Genomic DNA, 27,579 nt, shown 5'->3' on the forward strand with positions numbered 1-27,579 from the left:
GGAAGTACATTTTGGCTAAGCATTAGGCGAAACGTCCTAGCTTTAGGAGTTGTTCATCAGTGGAACAGACAGCCTCAGGAGGTGGTGGGCTCTCCTTCTTTGGAGGTCTTTAAGCAGAGGCTGAATGGCCATTTGTCAAGGATATGGTAGTTCAGCCTTCCCCAACCTGGTTCCTTCCAGACATGTTGGACTACAACTCCCAGAATCCCCCAGCCAGCATGGCTGCAGCGGGGAGTTCCAGCTGGGGATGTTGGACTGCATGCTGGCTAGGGGATTCTGGGAGTTGTGGTCCAACACATCTGGAGGGCACCAGGTTGGGGAACTCTGCTGCTGTATTTGCATCCTCCATTGCTGAATCCCACATTGAGAAGTGGGTTAGACTCAATGACCTCCAAGGTCGCTTCTGTGATTCTAAACTACTTTCCCTTTTTCTTTTTAAGAACACAGAAGTTGTGTAGCTGGATGGACTGTGGCTCTATCCAGTCTGGCATTCTGGTTCTAGAAGCTTAGAATGAAGGCCTGAAAGTGGCAACCTTCCCCTGTTGTTTGTCCGGTAATTAGAAGTGTATTGCCTGTGTACATGGGGGTTCCATTTAGCCATCATGGCTAAGCCTTGAGGAATTTATTGAGTGGCTTTTTTAAAAGCCAGTGACCACATCAACTTGCATCTTGAATGTAGGGATGTCAGTTGTTGGGAAATCCGGTTCTTTTGTGACTCAATGGAGTTCTGCAGTGTGCACAACTCGATTTGCATTTGAAACCCAACCTGTGGGCTTTTCCTTGAACTACAGGAACGTTTTTTGTGAATTTTTTTGGTGTAGGTTCTGGAATTTGTGCAAATTTCTGAGCGATTTGCACAAATCTCTCAGCAGTTTGTGCAAATTTCTGAGCAAATAGTGCAAATTTGGCCAGAATTGCACAAATTTCTCAGAAATTTGTGTAAATTCCCTAGGGATTTGCGCACATTCACAGAACCTGTGAAAAAAATGTGCAAAATCTGCAAACTGGCCTGACTCGCTGCAGATAAATCAGGTGCTGCAGCAGGAACTGGAGTGAAGTCCGTGGGGCCAAATCTAGGAAAACCCACCAGACTCCATGTCCCAAATGGATTTCTTCAACATCCCTACTTGAAGGTAATGCGCACCATATGTTGGTTTGTGACGAGAGAATAGATGTGTTTTGTGTGTGTTGCCTGAGCTGTGAGCTGTGCTTGAACATCAAACTCTTTACTGTGAAATTCCTGTTGCACATCCCACTGTGTGTCATATATGTGATGCTAGCAAGTGGGATGGATTTGCATAAACTGATGAGAGGCGATTTCCCTGGGACTTGCATGCCTCTGCTGCTCTCCTGTGGAACCATCCCATTAATGAGTCTGCAGGAATCAGGGCCTTGCTCTGGGGTAGCATTGCTGTTGCCTCTAAGGAGCCACAATTGCAAATTTCTCCTCCCTTGGTATTCTACTGATTTGTTTCTATCCTTCCGGAGAGTCTGTGAGGAGAGGGTGGGCTTCCTGTTGATTTGTCGAAACACATTAGGCTGGCCTGATGTGATGAACCGCCTTATAACTCAGAACTGCAAATCAGGTTGTTTTGTTCTGATGAGTCCGGTCTTCCTCCATCATGCAGTAGAGAGAGAGAGAGAGAGAGAGAGAGAGAGGGTGTGTGTATGTATGTGTGATAGAATCACCTCTAGGCTGAAAGCTCCCTAATGTTTGGGGCTGCTGCGAACCAGAATGAACTGTATTTAGGCTTTTGTGCCTTCGCTTGGGGCAGCTTCGATCAGGCAGCGGCTTCTTGGAACGGCCCCCATGTGGTGCCTTTTACACATGCTGTCGCCATTTTAACATGTCACTCTGGTATGGTGTAATTCTCATGCTTGGCATAGAGAATTCTCTGGCTGCCCATGGGCATATTTTGCTTACGTAATGGTGCTGGTGGTAGGGAGGCAATTCCTTGCCAATTTTGCAGGATTGGACTTGGTTCTTAGCTGAACACCCTTGCCTTAAAACCGGGTGTTTTGTGCCTTGGGCATCCCTGACAGATGTCATTCCAAACTTACCAGAGGGACGCATCTGATCTTGTCTGATCTTGGAAGCTAAGCAGGGTCAGCCCTGGTTAGTACTTGGATGGGAGACCGCCTGGGAATTAGGCTTCCTGCATGGAGCAGGAGGCTGGACTCAATGGTCTTGTAGGCCCCTTCCAACCCTAGGATTCTATTCTGTTCTGTTCTATTCTATTTGATTCGATTCAAATGTGTCTTGATAACCTCCCAAGTAAGAAGATGGCACAACCTCCCAGGATGGTTTGATCCCTTCTTTTGTTTGCCTTTCTTCTTGATCAAAAAAGGAACAGCTGCACCAATTGAATTCCCAACGCATTTCGACACTGGTCTTTATCAAGGGAATTACACACTCTTAGAGGTTCTTCTGAAGGATTATGTTCCTTTCTTCATGATGCCTTCACCTTAGCCTTCTCTTGCTCTTGGAGGTGTTGTTGTGAGTTTGCTACTGGATTCCTGTGAATGAATCTGGGGTTTGGATACAATAGTCTTTAAGGGGCCAGAAAGTCTGGCTAATGTTCAGGGGCCAGTAGCTGTGGTAGAGCACATGGTTTGCAATCACAAGATCTGGGTTCACTCCCTGTCATCTCCAGGTAGGCTAGAAAGACTCCTTACTGAAACCCCAAAGAGCTGGTGCCAGTCAGTATTCAGTTAGGTAGACCAAAAGTCTGACTCTTCCTAGGCTCCTGTTTGACTCAGTCCTGTATTAAAAACCATGGGCACTGGAACATTACCTTATTTTTAGGGGGAGGGGCATAGCTCAATGGTAGGGCACATACTTTTCAAGCAAAGGGTCCCAGGCTCAGCCTCTGGCATCTCCTAGTGGAACCACTGCTGATCAGTGTAGACAATCATGAGTTACGTAGATCAGCCTTCCTCAACCCAGTGCCCTCTGGGGGTTTTGGACTACAACTCCCAGGATTCCTCACCATTGGCTGCATCACATGACTGAAACACCCTTTAAGCCAGCCTTCTCCAACCTGGTGCCCTCTGGATATTTAAGACTACAACTCCCAGAATTTCTGACCATTGGGCATGCTGGCTAGGACTGAAAGAAGTTGAAGTCCCAAACATCTGGGGGGCACCAGGTTGGGGAAGCCTGAAGCAGATGAATCTATGGCCTCACTCGGTATGAGACAGCACCCTATGGAAGCTGTTTGTGAGAAGATGGATTCATGATGCAGAAATCTCTCTGGAATGTTCTGAATGGAGAAAGTTTGGGAATGGCTACATGCCCTCCAGCTAAAGGGATGTCTTGTATGTGTGGTAAGAACAGCAGCAGTTTGAGACTGGGAGAGGCTGCAAGAGAGTGGAGAGCTAGCTGTGAGCTCTGAAGGCATTTTTGGGTGCTGGCAATGGAGGCCAATTTCGGTGGGGCTGTAAATCCATTCTGGGTTTCAGTCAGAACCAGCTAGAACTCCATGGGAGCTATCCAAGGTGCTGAACCTAGTTTGAGGATAGGGTTCAGCACCTTGAATAGCTTCTTTAGAATTCTGGCTGGTTCTGATTGAAACCCAGAATAGATGCACAGCCCCAGCGAAATCAGAGCCACCAGCTTCCACTGGGTACAGGTATTTCTGTGTGAGATTCAGATATGGGGTACTGGGCTTGCCTTCCTGCTAGGAGCGTACTGATGCTTGCTTGCCTCCACCTATGCTGTACTTGTATATGTGTAAATAAACCAAAAATTTGCCGAAATGCCATTGGTCTCCAGTGATCTCTCCAAAAGGAAGCCAAACATGGGTAGTGCTGTCCCTGAAGTGTCTCGAACTTGGGGGAGTACGAAGCATGTAATTATTGTTGTGGAGGTATATGGAATAATGTCGGGGATGTGGGTTTTCCGGAAAGCTTTGAATTGACTTAGGCTAATTTGCATAGGGTCATTTGCATTAGTAAAATTTTGGTTTGGATCAGAAAATTTTCTGTTTGCATCAGAAAATCACTAGAGAATGATATAATTCAGCATATTTATGTCATGTGCATTTAGTAAATGACTAAGCTAAACACGTGCCCCATGTTATTTTTTTGTTTCAATACACCACAAATATTTGACCTGAAATATTGGAAGATTTTTTTTAAAGCATACTTTATGTAGAATGTTTTACTGGAATACTTGTAAAAAATTAAAAACAATAGCATGGACTTCCCTTACATTGTTTAATTGTAAGAAAGAATTAGAGGTACTGAAAACTGTTGGCACACTAATTCAGCCTTCCCCAACTTCCAGCATCCTCCAGTCAGCATGGCTGGCTGGGGATGTTGTGTGCTGTAGTCCAACACATCTGGGAGGCACCACATTTGGGAAGATTGCACTAATTTTAGTAACCCAAAGAACCGTGCATGACATGCTGACAACCGCTCACCTATTTCAACAGAGTTCAATTCTCTTTTGTTGGGGCACCTTCAGTTTCACAGTCACTCCTTATTCTATCTTATTCTAAGACTGCTATCATGTCTCCCTTTAATCTTCTCTCCTCCAGACTAAACATCTTCTCTCCTCCAGGCTAAACACTTTCAACTGCTCCTCACAGAACTTGATTTCCAGACCCCTCACTATCCTGATCGCCCTCCTCTAGACATGCTCCAGTTTGTCAATGTTCTTCTTAAAAAGTGGTGCCCAGAATGGGACACAGTACTCTAGATGTGGCCTGACCAGCACAGAATAGAATAGAATTATTACTTGTCACGTTCTGGATGCTATGCTTCTGCTAAGTGTGTAAAGGCACAATCCTATGCATGTTTACACAGGAAAATGTCCTACTACTCCCTTTCACTCTGAGACACAGTGTGTATTTCAATGACATATATGTATTCTCCCACATGCTTGCTAGGGATAATCACCTGCAAAACATTAATTACAACTTTGAAACTGGCAAGCTTGCCTAATATTTTATTTGTACTTGGCACCCATTCATTGTTACTAATGAACTTATGAAATGGAAACTTTTCCATGCAAAAATAAAGCACTGGAAAATTTTCCATTTTGGCAAATTTTCTGCCCTGCATCACTGAATAATCTAGGAATCATTTTGCAGAAGGGACGCTAACCTGTTGGGCTTGGAAACTTTGGCGTTACTCTTCTTCCTTCCTTCTCTCCCACCCCATGCCATAGGGCCCCAAATGCACCATCTTCAAGGGTCTTTATCCCTTTTAAAAAGCCTTTTCCTCTTAAAAGTTTGGGTCTCGTTGAGCTGCATGCATTCTGAAACCAATCAGTTGTTGTACTAATTCTAGGCCAGCAGGGAAATGCAGGGTAAAAAGTTCCCCAAAGACATGTCAGGCTTTGATCTGTGTTTGTGTGCTTGCACGCCGAGCAGCGCTGGAACAATGGAACCCGAGCGTTCCATGGCGCTTTGGCTCCCCACCTCTAGCAGAGAACACCTGCCAAAGGAAATCGCAGTGCGGTGAAGTTTAATCAAATATTTTTCTTTCCTCTTCTGCCTGTGATCTCTGCTCTGAAAGCGGGTAAATGAAAAGAATTCACGGGTTTTGTTAAGGCTTTCGTCGGCCGACCAGTTGGTTTGCCGCTAAACAATTGAGCTAGTTGTAGGCATGTCATCTTGCAGCTGATACGGAAATCTGCAGAAGGAGTTCTTTTCGCTGTCCCCTTCCAGCCAAGCAGCCACCATGGACTAGCTATTGGCACCTTCTGTTGATGTGTTGCAACACCAGCTCTGCTGTGGTTTCCTTCAGTGTGGTCCCATTCTTTCTCTTTCCTTACCTAGATGGGGGTCATGCAGGAAACAGTGAACCAAAGGAAAATGGTCTAGAAAAGCCCTGGTTACCTCAACATCTGGAAATTTCATGTTGGTGCCTAAGAATCTGATATATTTGGGCCTAGTGATAGGTGGATGCCTATCAGCTTGTTTCAGGAACCATTTGTTTTTCTGCCAAGCCTTCTCAGAGAAGCCTTGAAAAAAAGCCTTGGAGCGTTCTGAGTCTTTTCTGAACTCAAAAAGTCAAATGTGGGGGAGGTCTTGCCCAGCCCTGCCTACCAGTTCCCTCCCCAGACAAACTTACCCTTACAAAGAGGTGTCAGGATCAACAGTGGGATGGGCTCCTTGAAGCAAGGAGAGGCTGCCCAGCTCTCTGCTTAACTGGAAAGCATGCTCAGGAAGCATCATTCCCTGCTGGGGTTCATGGGATTCTGTTTCCCATGCCTCCCGATAGAAAAAACGCAGTCCCTGAGCTACGGTCTGAGGGACCCTTCTTGTATTGTGTTGTGCAGTGTGGGCGGTGCCTCAGCATGGTTCCTTCCCTCGCCACTGAATTAACAGGAGAAGCTCCAGGATTTGTGGGAGGAGCCCACATGCTGGCTTCTGCCCAAATCAGCATTATGCCTAAGAATGCCATGGGGGAGGTGCTACAGTGTGGGCTTCTCTTGTTACCCGAGTAGAGTGGGAAAGAGCCCTGCAGCAGCTTGCAAGTTTCCAAAGAGGAGGGGCTGTGAGCTGGAACGGTGCTGAAACTGTTTAACCATATGGTGAGCCTGTTGATCTTCAGCCTCGTGAAGGCTAGCGTTTAAATTTTTGGCGCTTAAGTGATGCTGGCGAGGAGGATGTTGGTGCCTAGAAATATTAAAGTGGCGTCCCAGCCTTCCATTGGAATAGCTCTATGGAGAATAAGGTGTTGGTGTCAGTGGAGGTTGGCGGCCCTGATTTCGGTGGGGCTGTGCATCCATTCTGGGTTTCAGTCAGAACCAGCCAGAATTCTAAAGGAACTATCCAAGGTGCTGAACCTATTTTGAGGCTTGGGTTCAGCATGTTGGATAGCTCCTTTTGAGTTCTGGCTGGTTCTGACTGAAACCCAGGTTGGATGCACAGCCCCACTGAAATGGGAGCCACCAGCCTCCACTGCTTGGTATTCTTATCATAGGCTGTTCTAAAACCCTGAGAACAGCAGCAGTGGAATTCAAGTTCCTCCCTCTCCTTGGTCCAAGCAAATGAATTGTATCTTGTGCACCCTCCTGGCTTCTTCCCAGCTGAACCTGCCTCTTGATGGGGCGTCAGCCTTTGCTGCCCTGTCTGCATTTGGAAACGCAGCTTGCTGTTGTGATTTTAAATGGATCCTTGTAGCCAACTTCAAAAAATGAGTCCTAAAGCCTTTAGTCTCAGAATTGTTGGGACAGCAAATCGATACCGCAAGCGCTTTGCTGGTTTGATGTGTGCATGTGTGTTTTTTCCCTTTGCCCCAGATAAATAGAAAGATCGGCCCAAATTCCCCTGACTTAGCTCCAAAGCAAACGTTGCGGAGAGGCGAGGCGAGCAACAGCAGTTGAGGCTTTAAGCCTGGTGGCCGGAGCCCTGAGGTTGGGGTGACTGCGCTTCTCCGCCAGGTGCCTTTGGAAGCGAGGGGACATATGTGGCGCAATCTGACGCAAAGCCACACGCTCCTCTGCAGGGTGTTGGCAGCAGCGGCCGTTTCTCATTCACTCCTTTGAGCTCTGCCAACTTGGTGAGGATCCACTTCAGTTGAAATGCAGAGCAGCAGTGTCTGTTCCTCTGCTCCGGCTCCTATTTGTGTTAGTGCTGGCAGGGTTGTATTCCTTGGTAAGAAGTGTGATCTGCAGCAAAACGTTCCCATGTGGAGTACTCCTATTCAGGGTTTCTGACAGTGAGCCATGCCCTAACAGTTAGGCAGCATTTTATGCTCGCTGAGCATGCTCAGTCCTCATTGGGCTGTTGGATCCCCATCCCCGAGCTTTTCCCCCAAAATATTTTTTGTACTTCTGCAGACCTTTGGGTTCCCTAAGCCTGCTGATACCTGGGAGGAAGTCATTGTACGGATAAATTTCATATTGGAAAGCTCTTTAATATTTCCTGATGTAAATGTTCTCTTAAATTACTTACCTGCTTCTTGGAACGTAAGGCATGGTCAGCGTAAATGGATTTTTTGCACCCTTTTGGTTGCTAAAAGACTGAAACTACAATATTGGAAAGATAACAGCGTACCGCTTATTACGCAATGGACTGAAGACTTAACAACACTAGCAACATTTGAAAGCGTGGTATACAGGCGTAACTTGCAAATGGACTTATACACAGATATTTAGTCTCCTTTTACTGAAGTTTATGTGTAACCTTTCCCCCCTCTTTTCTTCCTTCCCCCCCTGAATATTGTAATGTTAGAAACTGAGGATTTTTGAATATGTTGTTGTATTTTTATTTTTTATTTCACTCCTTTTTTTTTTAGGTTTTGTAATGTTTTCAGTTTGTTTTGTAGAAAATTAAGTAATAAGTAATAATAATAAGTACGGCCGCTGCCGTTTGTGTCCCTGCTAGCCAGTGGCCGGATGTCCAGCTGCTGGCGGAGCTGGCCGGCAGCTCCGCAGAATCCCTGCGGAGCACAGCCGGCCGGCCGGCCAGGATTCCGGGGGGGGGGGAGGAATGGAGCGCCTCCTCCCCCGGCGAGGATTCCAGGGGGAGGGACGGAACGCCTCCCCCCCAACCATAAACATAATCCGCGAAAGGTAAGTACCTTTCGTACTTCCCTAGTGATAGCTCTGTGTGTGTGTGTGTGTGTGTGTGTGTGTGTGTAGGGGAAGAGCAAGAACACAGTGTCCCCATCCTCCCTGAAAGCATTCCTGAAGAATTTCTGGACGCTTTCACCTAAGGGTTTTTTGTGTTTTTTTTTGCTGTTTGCTACAGTGAGTGATTGCTTAGGTGCAGAGCGTGTTTCTTGAAGACATTGCTGTTGCATCTCCCATGTGCCTGGTCAACCATGTAGCTGCCTGTGATAGGAGCTGACAGCTTAGGGGCACCCGCTGCCTTCTCATGCATGCCTGCATCTTCAGGCACAGCCTCATCTGGAGCACAATCTCGCCCTAGCAGTGTGCTGGTCCTCTGATGAGAGCTCAGGAGGATGCTTGGCTGAACTGGCAGGGTGGATGAAAGCACTCTCCTGAAGAGAACCCCTCTGTGTGTGAACTTCAGCGGCACAGGGGCCTGTTGCTTCTGGAATGGAGATACCACTTCACTGGCACCTGTTGCACCCAGCAGTGGAAGTGGAGTCCTTGTGGTCTGCTTTACATGTGGGTTTTTTGTGAGCATTGGGGGCAGGTTGGGACAAAGCTTGAAGCCCTCTGCTGGTTTTGGTGGCACAGCAGAAGCTGGTTTGAAAGGGTTATGTGTGCCATGGCCCTGGGTCCGGAGGCTTGATGTCACCCTGAAGAGGACTCTGAGCCCAACTCTGGTCAATACACTCAAGGGAGGAGCCTCAGGAACCCCTGATGCATCCCCCAGATCCAGGGACTCATCCTTCCCATCAGCCTCAGCCTCCAAGAATGGCTCTCCCAAAGCCTCTCAGGTCCTTCAGCCAAGTAGGCACTTAAGGCTGCAGAAATGAGCATGGGCCTGTTAAGGTTGCAGTCAGCACCAAGTGGGAGGTGGAACTTCTAAGGGACTTGAGCTGACCAGCCTACTTAAGCCCCTGGTTGCTGCTAGTCCCTTACTGGAACAACAGCTCCTTCTGTGAGGAGCTGCTTGAGGCTCACAGTTGTCGGGCCTAGCCCAAGCACTGCTCTGGGCTCTATACTTTTATATTTTTATTTTTTATATTTTTATATTTTTATCAGTTAGAATCTGATCCAGAGGTGGACCGGGATGGTTTGAAACCCAGTTCAGTCATGGGACGCCTGAGGCCTGAGAGTTTAGCTTGGCTTGGTTTCTCATCTGGTGGCAGGGCGAGGGAGGGGTGGTGGTTTGGGCCTTCTCAGCTGTGGAATGTCAGAGTAGTGAAAGCCTGGCTCTGCCTGGCCTCTCCTGATTACAGGCCGAAGGAGAACAAGACCCCCTTTTGGCCACAGCTTCAAGGTAAGGCTTTGAGTCAATCCTCTGATTTACAATCTGAGAAGTCTTCAATGGGTACCAAGCAGGGAGAGGACTCTGCAAAGGGAGGGGGCTTTGAGAGGTGTCACACAGGTTGAGATGCCTTCCCTGACATGGTGCCCACTGACAGGCAAATTTCCCTGTCAGTTAGATCTAGTAGCCCCTCCCTTGCATTTAACCTGATGCTGAGTCTGTAGAACCTGTCTTTATTGCCTGAAACCCTATCTGCCTGGGCTTTCCATCATCTGAGTTGCCCCAAACACTTCTCACTTGGACTCTCCATCAAATCTGGACCCTTGTCTGTTTGAACCTTAAGAACCTGTCATAGAATATAATGCTATAAATAAAGTCTATAATGCCTGGATCCCTTTATTGTGTGGACTCAGCCCGTCTTTAATGCCTGGGCTCATCCTGAAACCTGGGCTTTTAGCCTTCCTGGGCTTTAGTATAATAGAAGCCCTAATGGGAAACATCTCTATGGCCTGGGCCCTCTTTTGCCTGGACTTATGTAGAAACCTGAATTTAGTCTGCTTGGGAGCTTGGTTCATAGAGCCCCTGCATGGGAACATCTCTGCTACCAGGCACTTTCTCTCTTGCCTGGACTTACTGACGTTTTAATTGGCTGAGATACTGTCTTGCCTGGACTTATTGGTCTTTGGTCTGCCTTGACACATGTGCTGTGGAGATTCTGATGTGGAATCTGTTGCTGGACTGATCTGTTGCTGGGTGTGTAAATCCTAGTTTTGTAACTTGCTCTTAGACCCCATCTTGAATTGCTTGGAATGTTTTCCTGCCTGAATTTATTGTGACCCTTAACCTTGCCTTGTATTCTGAACTGTAGAGATCCCGACTTGGAAATTATTATTGGACTGATCCAGTTGTAGTTACTGGTCTTGGAATGTTTCTTGAACTAAGCTATGTGCCTATAGCTTTTGCCTTAGCTATGTGATTGATAAGAAGCTGTAACCATTAAGCTTTTGCTGTGAGATTTGCTATAAAAAAGAGTCTCACTGATTTTGGTGTTCTGTGTCAGAGGGCCAGAGTATGCACCAGAAAAATGGGTCAAAACAGCAGCTTCTACAGAGCACAGTCTGAGGTGCTATTGGTCTTTGCTGTGCTTTGCTCTTGTTTACCCTACATTACTGCTGACCGAATGTGACCCTTGCCTCGCCAGGCATTGCTTCCTTCTACCAGAGCCTACTTGAGTGCCTGATTGTCCGGCTGTTTCCCCCAGAGCTCAGACCTAGCCAGGATAATTGCAGAGCAACGAGTTGTCTATGATACAGTGGAAATACATGAATGGGCTCCTCTGGTCTTTCTAGCCACAAGGGGGTGTCCGTAGCATTTAGTACATTGAGCAGGCAACTTGTGGCACTCAGCTTAATGTAATGCAGCCCTTAGCCTAATTTCAAAAGATTTCCGCAAATGATCAGTTTAGACCTCTGACAAGAACGAGCTGCCCCTTTCCAGCAGGCCACTGGGTGGAGAAGGGGGGAGAGAGAGAGGGAGAGAGAGAGAGAAGAGGGTGTCAGGAAAAGAGACAGGCAGAAAGAATGAGAAAATGGGTGGCCCCACCCACCTCTAGCCCTGACCCTGCCCACCACTGGCTTTGGCCCCACCCACCACTGGCATGTAGTCCCCAACAGATGACCCTCCAAAGAACTCAACCCTTGACAGAATAATGGTTGCCCAGCCCTGGTCTCATCCCTTGTGCTTAGAGAACTAGCTATGTCATTAGAAACCTTCTCCTTGATACCCTAGTTCAGTAAGTGTAGGGAGTCAGGGAATCACATGCTTTTGGGGCGGTTGTTAAATGGGGGATCATTCAAATATGTCCCCCTCTCCCCCCACCCCCAGGTGGGCTGAAATGGTACAAGCCTGAAAGAGATGCAGCAATCAGTTCTCAGCAAGAGGGCAGAGCTGTGATGGGTTTTTGCCCTCAGCTGCCAATGGCTAGTGCATTGTCATTAGAGGCATGCATATCATCCAGCCTTTCCCAAACTGATGCACTCCAGAGGCCTTGGACTACAACTCCCACAATCCCTGCCAGCATGGCCATTGAAGGGAGTTGTTGTCCAGCACCTCTGGAGGGCACCAGGTTAGGGAAGGCTGGTATAATCAGAGTTCTCTGCCAAGCTTTGCCCCTCAAGGGAGGACCCATCTTTGCAAAGAGGTGCTGCTGAGATAGTGCTAGCTAGCTAGCAGCAGGATTGTACGGGAGGAGGTGAATCGCCTGGCCTTACGTTGGGAGCCTTCACTTGACAGGTAGCCCCACTAAGAGATTTCTCTCTTGGTATGGTGGTGGAGAGCTGGGCAGCCCTAGAAATGCCAGAGTGCAGATTTGGCAGCTTCTTACCTCCAAAGGTAATCTTTGTAAATCACCCAGAGAGCTTTGGCTATGGGGTAGTATAGTATTATTATTATTATTGATGATGATAATAATAATGATAATAATAATAATAATAATAATAATAATAATAAAAATAATAAAAATAAAAATAGACTTGGGAGCCCACTTTGATGCTGCCTGTTTCCTTAGGTGTGTTGGAAAGGTCCCTTTTTGATCTGGCGTTCAGAATTATTATTATTATTATTATTATTATTACATTTATATCTCTCCTTTCTTCCATCATGGAACTCAAGCTGGCTACGTGTGGTTCCCACGTGGTCTCCCTTCCAAGTGCTGACCAGACCCAAACCTGCTTAATTTCAGCAAGGTGGCTATCTCAAGTGCCTTCAGACTATGCCCTGGGAAGCCACACTTCCTTGCTCTGATTTTTCCTTTCTGTTCTCTGCGGCATTTTCTTCTGTCTCTTCCTCTTCAAAGACTCTTGCTTTTGGAAGCATAGATTTTGTGCAGGCAAACTGGAGGCTTCTCTTAAGCACCTTTTTCTTCACCACCAAAATGAATCTTTCAGAGGTCACGGTACAGCGGGTACTGCTTGATGCAGTCTTGCCCAACCTGGCGCCCTCCAGATGTTTTGGACTGCAACTCCCATAATCCCTGACCACTGGTGGGGGCTTTTGTAGTCCAGAACATCTAGGGGGCACCGAGTTTGGGAAGGCTGGGTTTACATCTCCATGTTAGGCATATTTAGAAAAGGAACTGAGAATAAAGCTGCCAATATCATACTGCCCGTATATAAATCTATGGTGCAACCACACTTGGAATATTGTTACAGTTCTGGTCACCACACCTAAAAAATGATATTGTAGAGCTTGAAAAAGTACAGAAAAGGGCAACTAAAATGATCAAGGGGCTGGAGCATCTCCCCTATGAAAAAAAGGTTACAGGAGCTGGGATTCTTTAGCTTGGAAAAAAGGAGGGTAAGGGGAGACATGATAGAGGTCTACAAAATGATGCATGGTGTGGAGAATGTGGATAGGGAGACATTTTTCTTCCTCTCTCAAAATACTAGAACCCAGGGTCATCCCATGAAGCTGATTGGTGGGAGATTCAAGACAGATAAAAGGAAGGACTTCTTCACACAGCACAAAGTTAAACTATGGAACTCGCTACTACAGGATGTAGTGATGGCCACCATTTGGATGGCTTTAAAAGGGGGTTAGGCAAATTCCTGGAGGAGAAGGCTATCAATGGCTACTAGTCTTGACGGCTATTTGCTACCTCCAGTACCAGAGGCAGTGAGGTTATGTACACCAGTAGCTGGGGAATGTGGGTGGGAGGATGCTGTTGCACTCATGCCCTGCTTGTGGGTTCCTGGTCGACAGCTGGCTGGCCACTGTGTGAACAGAATGCTGGACTAGATGGACCCTTGGTCTGCTCCAGCAGGGCTCTTCTGACGTTCTTATGTTCATCCTGCTTCCATTTCTGCCATTCCAAGGCTTGAAGATTGACTCAGGGGTCCCCATTTGGCTCTGTGGGATTCTTCAGATGGCCTAGCCCCCTTTGCCCCGACCGTTGCTAGTTTGCTGGTTTCCTGGCTTTTCTGCATTTTTCCCATTCCAGAAGGTTGGCATGCCTCACCTAAGGCTAAGTCACTGGCTTTAAGCTGAAATAGGCAGGGTTGGGTGTGTGTTTTTTTGTATTTTGGTCTTGTCGCTTTTGCTTACGGCCCTGCCCGCCACTGGAATGGGGACTCCAAGAATGTCTCTGAAATTAATTTCAGCCCTGAGGCTGAAAGAGGGTGCACATCTCTGCCTGAAGGGTTAGATTTCTACAATGGGAAGCTCTTAAATTCTCCAAGCAGAACAGCTAAGTTTTGCATTCGACGTCAACGTACGCCCACCAAACTAACCTGAGTGCCTTAATTGTTCTCTTCGTTGGAGATTCACAAGAGTGTCAGTGGTATGAACTTCAAACAGCTGGTGTGCGTGTGAAGTAAGAACTCTCCTAATGCTCTCACAATTGTCCCGCTGTTGTTCATGTGCTCCAAGCCCCATCAGTATACGAGCACTTCGTTCCCTCTCCTGTATTTCCAGTGCTCCGAGCTGCGGAGCCCCTTTTCTAGGAATCCAGCTACATCCTTGTCTCTCGAGGGATGGGGCACGTGTTAACTGTCTCCACATGGCACTTCTCCATGTTTGGCTTTAATAGGAGCACAAATGGGATCTGCAGCTAGGTGTTAACGGTGCAGATGCTCCCTATTCAGGATTTGAACCACTGTATTCTATCCCTCCCGAGTTTTCTGTTCCTCTGTTTGAAGCCCCATAGAGTGACTCAGAGTCATTAGAGACAATATTGAGCTAGGTGGAGCAAACAGACTTCGTGTGAGGCAGCTCCTGATGTTCACTCAAAGCTGACATAGGCCACTCTTTTTGTTTAAGCAGTTGGAACCTCCTGATTTCTATTTTAGCGCATCAGAATGAGCTTTTGCCGCTTCTCTCATCTTTGCAGCAATATTTACATTTAAAAAAAGGAAAAAGAAATCCTTTGCTGCAGTTTCATACATCAGGCCTGGTGCTTCTCCGCCTGCTGATAGCAGAGCCCTCTGTGAGGTGTGGCAGTCAAGTGCATCTTTGGAATAAATTGCCTCATAAATTATCAACTGAACCAGCCCTTCCTTCCTTCCTTCCTTCCTTCCCTCCCTCCCTCCCTCCCTCCTGTGGGTTGTACCAGCATTGGTGGGTTATGTAGCAAAGTTGAGGGAAGATTCAAAATGGACGCCAGAAAAGGTTGCTTCAGTTGACTTGAACATGCCCCCTGTGTATCGAGATAACCAACTGGCAAAATCCAGCATGGCCTGGTGGACAGGGTGTTGGATTGAACAGGGTGAGGCCTGGGTTCAATTCCCTACTCAGTCATGAGGTCTACTGCGTGATCTTGGATTAGTCAGTCTCTCAACATAGCTTGCCTCACAGAGTTGCTGTTAGGATAAAGTGTGTGTGTGTGTGTGTGTGTGTGTGTGTGGCGGGGGAGGGCAAGGAGATCCATGTTACACAGCCTTGACTTCCTTAAATGTAATAAATGTGGTTGACTAGGTTGCAAAGTTTTAATGCAGCCCTTAGTACGCTTTAGAGCATTATGCAAATAATGATCAGTATTGATCAGTATTCCGTCTAATTCCAGTGTTCAGGGGTGAGTGCCACTGCTTATGTACCCCAAACAGCACCATCCATGCACAAGGAGGGAGGTATCAGTATGCCTTGGAAAACCCAAGGTTTGAAAAGGTACAACCCATCAGTCAGCACACACACATTAGGAAGAAAACCCTAGGGGGATGTACATCCCCCCAAACCATTCCAGTGGAGACTGAGCATGCTCCACGGTCAGTTTTCAGATTTGATCTCTTCATTATGCGAACATGCATGCAGAATTTCTTAGGAGTTGTCGCAGTCCTGTTTGTTAAAGAACACCATCACCATACCATCAACGTATAGCAATACATTTCTTTTGGACAAGAATTGTCAACGGAAAAGTTGTAGTGTTATGAAGTTCTGAAATCAAGTGATCAAGTGAATTTACTGTGGTTGTCCAGAAACTGAAAATACAGCTCACTGAAAATTGAAATGCATGGTACAGGCTGTTTAAAAATGTGCATCAGTAATAGGTTTTCCCCTTGGATATACAAGGCAGTGGTTGTCTATCCCCGCTGTTTTTATTTTTCTGGTATTGCAAGGATGCAAAGTCAGTTAACAGTTACTGACTGATAGGCTGCTACAGTTGAGGCGTGGGACATCCTTCTATCCTGTGATAAGCCCACGAATGCCAGTGTAATCGCACAACAGGGTAGACAATGCGTCTCTGCATTGAATTCGTAGAGGCATATTGCCTTCACTCAAAGCATGGCAGAGGCATAGTAGATCCCTAAACAGATTACTGTCTCCAGCATAAAACATGATTTTTTAATTTTTTTTTAGCACTGTTTATTTTTTTATTTTTTTTTAGCACTGAATGCAGGGGAATTAATTGCTTGGCCCATGTTCTTTTCATTGTATCCCAAACCAAGGACAGTGGTTGAAATGCCTGCAAAAAAAGCGAATGCAATTTTAGGTTGCATCAATAGAAGTATAGTTTCTAGATCACAGGAAATAATAATTCCACTTTACTCTGTGCTGGTCAGACTTCATCTTGAATACGATGTCCAGTTCTGGACGCCAGACTTTAAGAAGAATTCCGATAAATTGGAACAAGTTCAAAGAAAGGCAACAAAGATGATCAGAGGACTAGAAACTAAGTCCTACGAGGAAAGATGGAAGGAACTGGGTATGGTTAGCTTTGAGAACAGAAGACAGAAGGGGGGCATGATAGCGCTTTTCAGGTACCTAAAGGGTTGTTGCACAGAAGAGGGCTGCAATCTGTTTTCTGTAGTCCAAGACATGAAATATTGGGCTTAAGTTACAGGAAGGCAGATTTGGTTGAGCATCAGGAAAAACTTCCTAAGGGTCAGAGCAGTCAGACAATGGAATCAGCTGCCTAGGGAGATGGTGGGCTCTCCATCGCTGGAGGCATTCAAGCAGAAACTGGACAGCCATCTGTCAGGGATGCTTTAAACTAGATTCCTTCTCTGAACAGCAGGTTGGACTAAGTGGCCTAAATGGCCCCTTCCAACTCTGTAATTCTACAAAAAGACCTTCTCCTGGTGGAGATGATAACTGCTAGAGTTGTTCGTTGATTTGGATCAACACAGTGCTTTTTTGGCCTCTCCTTGGGGATGTGGCTGTGGGAACTGTCATGATGAGTGCATGCAGTTCAAAATTTACAACGCCATCACTACGTTTTAACTTTATGTGCTCAATTTTCCTGATTTACTAGCAGTGCAAAAGCCATTCCTGAGCTCCACTCCAGCAGAGCTCTCCATAAAAGCAGCGTAGCAAACCCTTGCCATTTGGAGACTCTTCCCGGCAGCCAAGCTCTTGTTCCTCCATGGAGATGAGCTAGCTGGTTTGCCTAGGGCCTTGCTGGAAGAGCAATCCAGATTTGAACAGAAGGGTTCCTTGCTTCCCCAGAAAACTTGTGTCTGCTTCTGTGCCTCAGGCTGAAGCCTGTTCTCGTGGCTCTTGATGGGGCTGCATCAGTGCGGTGGAAGAATCTGGAGAGCAAGCATAGTATGTGGCTAGGAGGGGGCAGCCCAGCACACCGGAATTCCAGTGGTGGTGTAGCAGGCAATGTTGAAGTGCGGGCGCTCGTCATGTCAGTCCTCATAGCCAAGGTGGTGAGTCCCCTCCAAATACTTTACATTACAACAATATATTGTTGCTGGGAAAATTCATTTTCCTGCAAGTTGTTGTTGTTCAGTCGTTCAGTCGTGTCCAACTCTTCGTGACCCCATGGACCATAGCACGCCAGGTCTTCCTGTCCTGTGCTCTTTCCCGGAGTGTGCTCAAGTCCATATTCATTGCATCGGTGATGCTATCCAGCCATCTCATCCTCTGCCGTCCCCTTCTCCTTTTGCCTTCAGTCTTTCCCAGCATCAGGGTCTTTTTCAGTGACTTTTCTCTTCGCATTAGGTGGCCAAAATATTTGAGCTTCAGCTTCAATATCTGTCCTTCCAATGAGCACTCAGGGTTGATTTCCTTTAGGATGGACTGGTTTGACCTCCTTGCAGTCCAGGGGACTCGTAAGAGTCTTCTCCAGCACCGCAGTTCGAAAGCATCAATTCTTCGGCGCTCAGCCTTCCTTATAGTCCAGCTTTTCCTGCAAGTACTGTGAGGATTACAGCTAAGATCGGAGGGAACAGGGAATTCTGAGGTGGGTGGCAGATGAAATCAGCATCCCTGCTGATTAAAAAAAAAAAAAGTCTTGGTGCTGGGTCCCCGTGAGGCCTGGCTCTACTACACCACTACAGCTTCCTTTTTGCCTGTAGGCATCCAATTTTACAATAAAGTAAAATACATTTGTAAAATTGTAAAATGAAGTTGTTTTTTCAAGTCAGGCAAAGGGAGGCTTGGTGGGAAGTGGTCCTATCTTAACATAAGTTGGGCCCTATTACATTACAGATGTGGAACAAAATATTTGTACAAGGCCCAGCATGTTCCCTCTGCACTAATATGAAAGAGAATCATTATAAAATACTTTATCAATACTATCTGATCCTGAATTGATTGAGTCATATTTATGGGGACTGTGAAGATTGGTACTGGTGATGTAAAAATGACAAAGCTAATTTTATGCATATTTGGTGGGAATGCCCTTTGATTAATTATTACTGGGAAAAAGTTGTATGTGAAATATCAATAATTATACAAGTTTCTATATCCTGTGACCCTCTAACAGTCTTGCTCGGTTATATGGATGAACAGATAGATCCCATACATAAAGAGATGGTTCAGAATCTATTGATTGCTTCTAGGATTTTTGGTTGCCAGAAGCTGGAGTAATGTTATCCTCGGGTTGAAAGAATGGTTGTGTAAAGGATGGAAGGTTGCAGAGATGACTAAACTATGTCCGTTTAAGAGATGGTACACAAAAGACTGCCCGTTTTTCCAATGTCTGGCATCCTTTTATTGTCTTTATGAGGGCTAGATGCAACTTGGATATTGACAGATGTAAATGTTTTTCCTTATTACAGTCTGAACAAGAGGTGAAGTTTACCAGTTTTTGACAAACTGTTTAATGGTTTTGCTTTCTCAGATGTTTCATAACATACTAGCTACCTGTTTAAAATGATACCTTGCAGTAATGTTAGATAATGTAGACACTTGTCTTTTGTATGGATGTTATCCTGTTTATAGTATTATTGTATTTCTTTATGTATAATAATAATAATAATAATAATAATAATAATAAAATTTTATATTAAAAAAAACATAGGCTGGACCTCTGAGATAGTTAGGGGAGGGGCTGTATAAAATGGTAAAAGGGCTGTTTGGGGTAGTAAGATGCTAGGGTATCATAGGCAATACTAGGGCAATGAGGATGTTGCTATGGGTCATGGGAACTGTAATAATAGTCATATTTATTACTTATGAGGTGCCTAAAGCAGGTAGGCACCACTCTGCAAAGATAAAATAGGCAAGGCCCTGCCTTGCAGGCTTGCAGTCTGATGGCAACAACAAAAATCTGTGTCATATTGTGCTTGTGGCAATGAAGCCTATGGACTGAGTTGACGGTGACACCGTGGAATGTTCACAAACATTACAATTTCTCAGGGAGCAACGCAACGACGGCTTCCTTGACTACGGAGGGGAGGATGGATGGTTTTCAAAATAACAAATAGAGCTGCGGTGTGTGAGGGAGACAGATCAGGACCATGGTGCTGGGAGAGGGCACATTAACTCTTGCCCACTGTATATCATTTCCCCCTGATTTCAAAAACCACACACACAGAGACACCCCTTGAGAAGCTGCCATTTGCCCCACAGGGGAAAATGTATGGATAACATTAGGTGAAGGGACCGTTGCTCAGTGGTAGAGCACCTGCTTTGCAGGCAGAAGGTCCCCAGCTCAGTCCTTGGCACTTCCAGTTAAAAAGGATGACATGGCAGATGATGGAGATGTGATGATGGCCTGTGCCTGTGTTCCTGGAGAGCAGCTGCTAGTTAGCATAGACAGTACCAGTGTAGATGGGCAAATAACATGACCTGGAGAGCTTCCTATTGACCCACGCAGGGCAAATAGCAGCTCAGGACAGGAATGGAATGGGGGAAAGACCCCCTCTCCTAGTGCAACAATGCCAACTAATTTTGGAGGTAGGTCCACAGCTGCTATTAACTTCAAAAAAATATGGGGACTCTAAATCACAAATCTCCTGCGTCTCATCTATTTTAGCCCTGTGTTCAGCCACCAATGCATATGATTAGGGGACACATATGATAGGGGAATGGCCATAACTCAGTGGCAGAACACCCGCTTTGCATCCGGAAGGTCCCAGGTTCGATCCCTGGCATCTCCAGGTAGGGCTGGAAAAACTCCTGCCTGAAACTCTGGAGAGCTGCTGCCAGTCAGTGTTGACAGTACTGGGCTAGATGGACCATTGGTCTGACACTGTATAAGGCAGCTTCCTATGCTCCCGTGTCCTGCAAACCTTTCAAGTCAGAAACCAGGACTGAATTCTAGGACTGGTTGCCAATAAGGAGAGAAGATATTGGCCTAAACAAGCTGTTGGCCCCGGGCTGCTTTGGTGGCTGTGGCAATTTATTGTCTTAAGCTTCCTGCTGGATTCAAAACAGACAATTCCTTGCAGTGGGCTAGTTGTCTTCTGCAGAAAAGGATTGTCACAAGCTGGCGAGGAACTCTGCATGTCAGGCAAAATGGAAGCTAATTGGTATGTTCTCTTGGGGCCGATCTACATTGCGCCCGCCATCGCAATGAATTCGGTGTCCTGTCTGGTTAAACGCTGTCCCATTAAAACGTGATCATCCACACTCACCCATTTTTTCTGGTTGCGGTGCTTCATCGAATGCGCGAGCTCGGTTCACACTTGAGTGCTGTGCTGTTTTCCTGCTCTTAAAGATGGAGGCTCTCATTGGAGGATCAGAAACTCTTCCTGTTTCTGCTGATTCCATGCCCACCAAGCTCACAGCTCTCGACGGCCCCATGTCGTCTTCCGGCTACTGATCGCATAGCTTCCTCAGCACTCAATGTTTCCACAGCAACAAGCAAAGGGCTGGATGTGTGAGCACTTGTCTGATCTCAGAAGCTAAGCAGGGTCGGCCCCGGTCAGTAGTTGGATGGGCAACCGCCTGGCAATTGGGCTTCCTGCATTGAGCAGGGGGTTGTTGTTGTTGTTCATTCGTTAAGTCGTGTCCGACTCTTCGTGACCCCATGGACCATAGCACGCCAGGCCTTCCTGTCCTCCGCTCTCTCCCTGAGTGTGCTCAAGTTCATATTCATTGCATCGGTGATGCTATCTAGCCATTTCATCCTCTGCTGTCCCCTTCTCCTTTTGCCTTCAGTCTTTCCCAGCATCAGGGTCTTTTCCAGTGAGTTTTATCTTTGCATTAGGTGGCCAGAATATTTGAGCTTCAGCTTCAATATCTGTCCTTCCAATGAGCACTCAGGGTTGATTTCCTTTAGGATTGACTGATTTGACCTCCTTGCAGTCCAGGGGACTCGTAAGAGTCTTCTCCAGCACCACAGTTCGAAAGCATCAATTCTTCGGCACTCAGCCTTCCTTATAGTCCAGCTCTCACAGCCATACATTACTACTGGGAAAACCATAGCTTTGATTATACAAACCTTTGTCAGCAAGGTGATGTCTCTGCTTCTTACTATGCTGTCTAGGTTTGCCTTAGCTTTCCTCCCAAGGAGCAAGTGTCTTTTAATGTCATGGCTACAGTCACCGTCTGCGGTGATCTTGGAGCCCAAGAAAATAAAATCTGTCACTGCTTCCATTTCTTCCCCTTCTATATGCCAGGAAGTGATGGGGCCAGATGCCATGATCTTCGTTTTTTTAATGTTGAGTTTCAAGCCAGCATTTGCACTCTCCACTTTCACCCTCAACAAGAGTCTCTTTAGATCCTCTTCGCTTTCTGCCATTAGGGTGGTATCATCTGCGTATCTGAGGTTGTTGATAATTCTCCCGGCAATCTTAATAACGACCTGTGATTCATCCAACCCGGCGTTTCTCATGATGTACTCTGCATATAAGTTAAATAAGCAGGGCGACAATATGCAGCCTTGTCGTACTCCTTTCCCAATTTTGAACCACTCGGTTGTTCCATGTCTGGTTCTTACTGTTGCTTCTTGACCCTCGTACAGGTTTCTCAGGAGACAGGTAAGGTGGTCTGGTACTCTCATCTCTTTCAGAATTTGCCAGTTTGTTGTGATCCACACAATCAAAGGCTTTAGCATAGTCAATGAAGCAGAAATAGACATTTTTCTGGAATTCTCTTGCTTTCTCCATGGTCCAGCGAATGTTGGCAATTTGATGTCTAGTTCCTCTGCCTCTTCAAAACCCAGCTTGTACTTCCGGTAGTTCTCGGTTCACATACTGCTGAAGCCTAGCTTGTAGGATTTTGAGCATCACCTTGCTGGCATGTGAAATGAGCGTAATTGTACAGTAGTTTGAACACTCTTTGGCATTGCCCTTCTTTGGAATTGGAACGTAAACTGACCTTTTCCAGTCTTGTGGCCATTGTTGAGTGTTCCAAATTTGTTGGCATATTGAATGCAGCACTTTAACAGCATCATCTTTTAAGATTTTAAATAGTTCAACTGGAATACTGTCATCTCCGCTAGCTTTGTTGTTACTAATGCTTCCTAAGGCGCACTTGACTTCACTTTCTAGGATGTCCGGCTCAAGTTCCGTGACCGCGCTATCATGGCTATCAGGGACATTCAGATCTTTCCTGTATAGTTCTTCTGTGTATTCTTGCCACCTCTTCTTAATCTCATCTGCTTCTGTTAGGTCCCTGCCTTCTTTGTCCCTTATCATGCCCATCTTTGCACAAAACGTTCCCTTGAGATCTCCAATTTTCTTGAAGAGATCCCTAGTCTTTCCCATTCTGTTGTTTTCCTCGATTTCTTTGCATTGTTCGTTTAAGAAGGCCTTCTTGTCTCTCCTTGCTATTCTCTGGAACTCTGCATTCAGTTGGATATATCTTCCCCTTTCTCCCTTGCTTTTTGCTTCCCTTCTTTCCTCATCTACTTGTAAAGCCTCATCAGACAGCCACTTTGCTTTCTTGCATTTCTTTTTCTTTGGGATGGATTGAGTTGCTGCCTCCTGAACAATGTTACGGACCTCCGTCCATAGTTCCTTAGGCTCTCTGTCTATCAGGTCTAATCCCTTAAATCTATTTGTCACCTCCACTGTATATTCATCAGGGATATGATTTAGGTCATACCTGAATGGTTTAGTGGTTTTCCCTACGTTCTTCAATTTAAGCTGAAATTTTGCAATAAGCAGCTCATGATCTGAGCCACAGTCAGCTCCAGGCCTTGTTTTACTGACAGTATAGAGCTTCTCCATCTTTGGCTGCAAAGTACATAATCAATCTGATTTCGATATTGACCATCTGATGATGTCCATGTGTAGAGTTGCCTCTTGTGCTGTTGGAAAGTCACTTACCTTTTCAAAGGGTGACATTCGCGGTGGGGGGGAGGCGCTCCATCCCTCCCCCCGAAATTCTGTCCGGCTGGCTCTGCTCTGCGGAGATTCCACGGAGCCGTCGCCGGGGCCACCCGCAGCCGGGCATCTGGCTGCTGGGCAGACTGCAGGGACACAAATGGTGGCTGCCATAGCCGCCGCCATTTGCGTCCCTGTATTTTGCCGTGATAGGCTATATAAATATCTACGTAGCCTATCACGGCAAAAAAACAAACAAACAGCGGACGCAAATGGCGGCGGCTACAGCCGCCATTTGCATCACCTTTTTTTGCCATTTTAGCGTACATAAATATTTACGTAGGCTATCACGGCAAAAAAAAAAAAGGGGGAACGCAAATGGCGTAGTGGCTGCCATTTGCGTTCCCTTTTCCCCCCTGCCGTAATAGCCTACATAAATATTTACATAGGCTAAAACGACAAAAAAAGGTGACGCAAATGGCGGCTGTCGTAGCCGCTGCCATTTGCGTCCGCTGTTTTTTTGTGGGTTTTTTTGCCGTGATAGGCTACGTAATTATTTACGTAATTGCTCATGGCTATAATGAGGAAGCGAATGGTGGCCGCAGACGTGGCCACCATTCGCAAGTCAGCGCGGACGGCAGCAGGTAAGTGCTCTGTTTCGTGCGCCTTTCGTGGGGTGGGGGGGCGGGGGCTTCATTCCGCCACGGATTTCGGGGGGCTGAATGCACTGGCATTTGGCCTCACCGAGATCTGTGGCAGAATTCTCTGACATCCCTAGTTTGCTATGATCAGCATGTTCTCTTGGCAAAACACTATTAGCCTTTGTCCTGCTTCATTTTGTACACCAAGGCCATGCTTGCCTGTTATCCTGGTTATTTCTTGACTTCCTACTTTAGCATTCCAATCCCCTATGATGAAGAGGACATCTTTTTTTGGTGTTAGTTCTAGAAGGTGTTGTAGGTCTTCATAGAACCGATCACCCTCAGCTTCTTTGGCCTCAGTGGTTGGGGCACAGACGTGAATTACTGTGATGTTGAATGGTTTGCCTTGGATTCGTACTGAGATCATTCTATCGTTTTTGAGATTGTACCCCAGTACTGCTTTTCCCACCCTTTTGTTGACTATGAGTGCTACTCCATTTCTTCTAAGGGATTCTTGCCCAGAGTAGTAGATATAATGGTCACCTGAATTAAATTCGCCCATGCTTATCCATTTTAGTTCGCTGATTCCCAAGATGTCTATGTTCAATCTTGCCATCTCATGTTTGACCACCTCCAGCTTACCTTGATTCATTGATCTTACATCCCAGGTTCCTAAACAATATTGTTCTTTACAGCATCGGATTTTCTTTTCACCACCAGACACATCCACAGCTGAATGTCCTTTCGGCTTTAGCCCAGCCGCTTCACTCTTTCTGGTGCTACTTGGAAATTCCCTCTGCTCTTCCCCAGTAGTATATTGGACACCTTCCGACCTGAGGGGCTCATCTTCCGGTGTCATATCTTTTAGCCTTGTGATATGTTCCATGGGGTTTTCTTGGCAAGAATACTGGAGTGGGTTGCCATTTCCTTCTCCAGTGGACCACATTTTGTCAGAACTCTCTGCCATGACCTGTCCGTCTTGGGTGGCCCTGCACGGCATAGCTTATGGCTTCACTGAGTTACGCAAGCCCCTTCGCCACAATAAGGCAGTGATCCATGAAGGGGTAGGGGGTTGTTCTATCCCTTCAAATGAGACTAAGTTTTACCCCCTCCTATCCCTTGCTTTGGATTTTTTTTTTAATTTAAGGCATTATCTTTGAAGAATCGTGGCTTCTCTGCGATTTATTTTCTGTAACTCAAGCATGATCTTCGAAGATTCGAAAAGTAAAAAATTTGAAGCTTCAAATCTTCAAATTTTCGAGTCTTCAAAGATCATGCCTGAATTAGAAAAAGAAAAAACATCGTGGCGAAGCCACAATTCTTTGAAGATAACGCCTTAATTTTAAAAAAATCCAAAGTGGGCGATAGGAGGGGGTAAAACTTAGTCTCATTTGAAGGGATAGAACAACCCCCTGCTCAGTGCAGGAAGCCTGATTCCCAGATGCTCGCCCATCCAACTACTGACCAAGGCTGACCCTGCTTAGCTTCCAAGATCAGACAAGCGCGCGCACATCCAGCCCTTTGCTTGTTGTTGAGGAAACATTGAGTGCTGAGGAAGCTATGCTATCAGTAGCCGAAAGACAATGTGGGGCTGTTGAGAGCTGTGATTGGACAGGAGGGAAATACAAACACCGCCATATATGGACAGGCAGGGGAGGGGACTACGACCAGATACGGTAGCGAAGGTGGAAAATCAGAGCACATTAAGGGGAAATACCGGGATATCAGGGTATTGAAAGCGGGAGCATGGAAGCGGAAAATTCTGGTTCCAGTTCGAGGTGGGTACTGCGTAGTGTGAAAGACGGGTGGTGAAACCTCATTGGAAGTGAAAAAACCTGTAAGTGTAGATCAGCCCTTTCTGTCTCATCTCTCCCCTCCACCCGGTACAGGAGGGAGAGGAGGGCTGTATTTAGCTAATTTAAATCATAAGTATTTTAAAAGTTCCTTGCATTTCAAGCATCATGTAATGGATTTACTTTTTCTTCTTTCCCTTCTGGTGTAATTTCTCCCCCCTCCCTATTTTTTTTTTTTTGGGTGTTTTTTTGCAATTAGGACAGAATTAGTAACTTTACGAAAAGTTGTCTTGAATAAACTATTAGCCCTTCTGCTGATGTTGAACAGATGTTGATGAATTATTTTGATTGATTGATAACATCAAAGAGCACTTGCATAATTTACGTCATGTGCATACTGTATTATGTTCACGATAAATTTGCCAGAAGCTAGCTTTTTCTTTTCTTTTTTAAAGCATGTTTTTGCTTGTTGTAGGTGTGTGTGTGTGTGTGTGTGTGTGTATGCAGTAAAATAACATACTGACCTAGACAAGGTGTTGGCTTGGTAGTTCGTATAGATTTAAGATAAGGAATTTGCTACCCCAGTATGTGAAGAGGATCATGGTCTGAGATGGCTTTAAAATAGGGATGGCGGAGAATTTCTCCACGAATCTCGGGGAGGCCGAATGCCAACGCATTCAGCCTCCCGAAATTGTTGGTGAAATTCTCCGCCCCCCACCCCCCCCGGGATGGGACTTACCTCCCTCGAATGTCCCTCTCGGTGGCGGGTCCCGGCGGGAGTTTGGGGGCGTTTCGTTGGGGGCGGGGGCGGCGGCCAGTCTTCTGACCGGCCGCCGCCATTACAAAATAAAGTAAAAGAAAAACCACACCCATGATAGGCTACGTAACGATTAACATAGCCTATCATGGCTAGATTTCCAAAGTCAGCCGTGATAGGCTACGTAAATCGTTACGTAGCCTATCACGGGTGACTTTGAAAAAAAAAAAGCGTGTACGCAAATGGTGGCGCCCATGGGCGCCGCCATTTGTGTTCCTTATTTGGTCCCAGTAGTTTACGTAAAGATTTACGTAGACTACGGCGAAAATAAGGGCAACACAAATAGCGTTGCCCTTATTTTCGCCGGAGTCTACGTAAATCTTTACGTAGACTACCGGGAACAAATAAGGAACGCAAATGGCGGCACCCATGGGCGCCGCCATTTGCGTACGTGCTTTTTTTTTTTTTCAAAGTCACCTGTGATAGGCTACGTAACGATTTACGTAGCCTATCACGGCTGACTTTGGAAATCTAGCCATGATAGGCTACGTTAATCGTTACGTAGCCTATCACGGGTGTGTGTGTGTGTTTTACTTTTGTATTTCGCGGCTGGGGAGACGGGGCGCTTCTTCCTGGCCTGAATTTCGGCCAGGAGAGGCGGGGCGCCTCCCCCCGGCCTGAATTTCCGCCGGGCGAGGCGGGGCGCCTCCCCCCCCAGCCTGAACTTCGGGGGGAGAACCGAAGCGCCTCCCCCCCACCGCGAAGCAAGCTGCGGGACCAGGTAAGTCCCTTTCATACATCCCTACTTTAAAAGGGGATTTGACAAATCTATCATGGGGAATAGGTCTATCAACAGTTGTTAGCCATGATAGCTAAATAAAACTTCCATATTCAGAGGCACTCAATCTCTGAGTATTGGATACTAGAGATACACGTGGAGGGAGAGCTCTGGGCTTCTCTACACGAGGCTAAAATCCTGCACCCTTAATGGGGCTTCTGCTTCTGGATTCCTTGCGGGATTAAGATCGGCTCCTTTACACATTTTTTTTCCAGGGTCTTTCTTTCTGAGGAGGTTGTATATATTTCATTAGA

The 27,579-nt window shown here is 46.3% G+C and overlaps 1 protein-coding gene across 1 annotated transcript in view; it reads left to right on the forward strand.

The window, feature by feature from the left end:
• Window positions 1-27,579, forward strand: part of MID2 (midline 2) — a 227,131-nt gene that overhangs the window by 84,134 nt on the left and 115,418 nt on the right. The gene's annotated exons all lie outside the window — the stretch shown is intronic.

Source organism: Heloderma suspectum, chromosome 9, assembly GCF_057233095.1.
Source record: "Heloderma suspectum isolate Gila_16-S chromosome 9, 16-S_ref, whole genome shotgun sequence".
NCBI lineage: Eukaryota > Metazoa > Chordata > Lepidosauria > Squamata > Helodermatidae > Heloderma > Heloderma suspectum.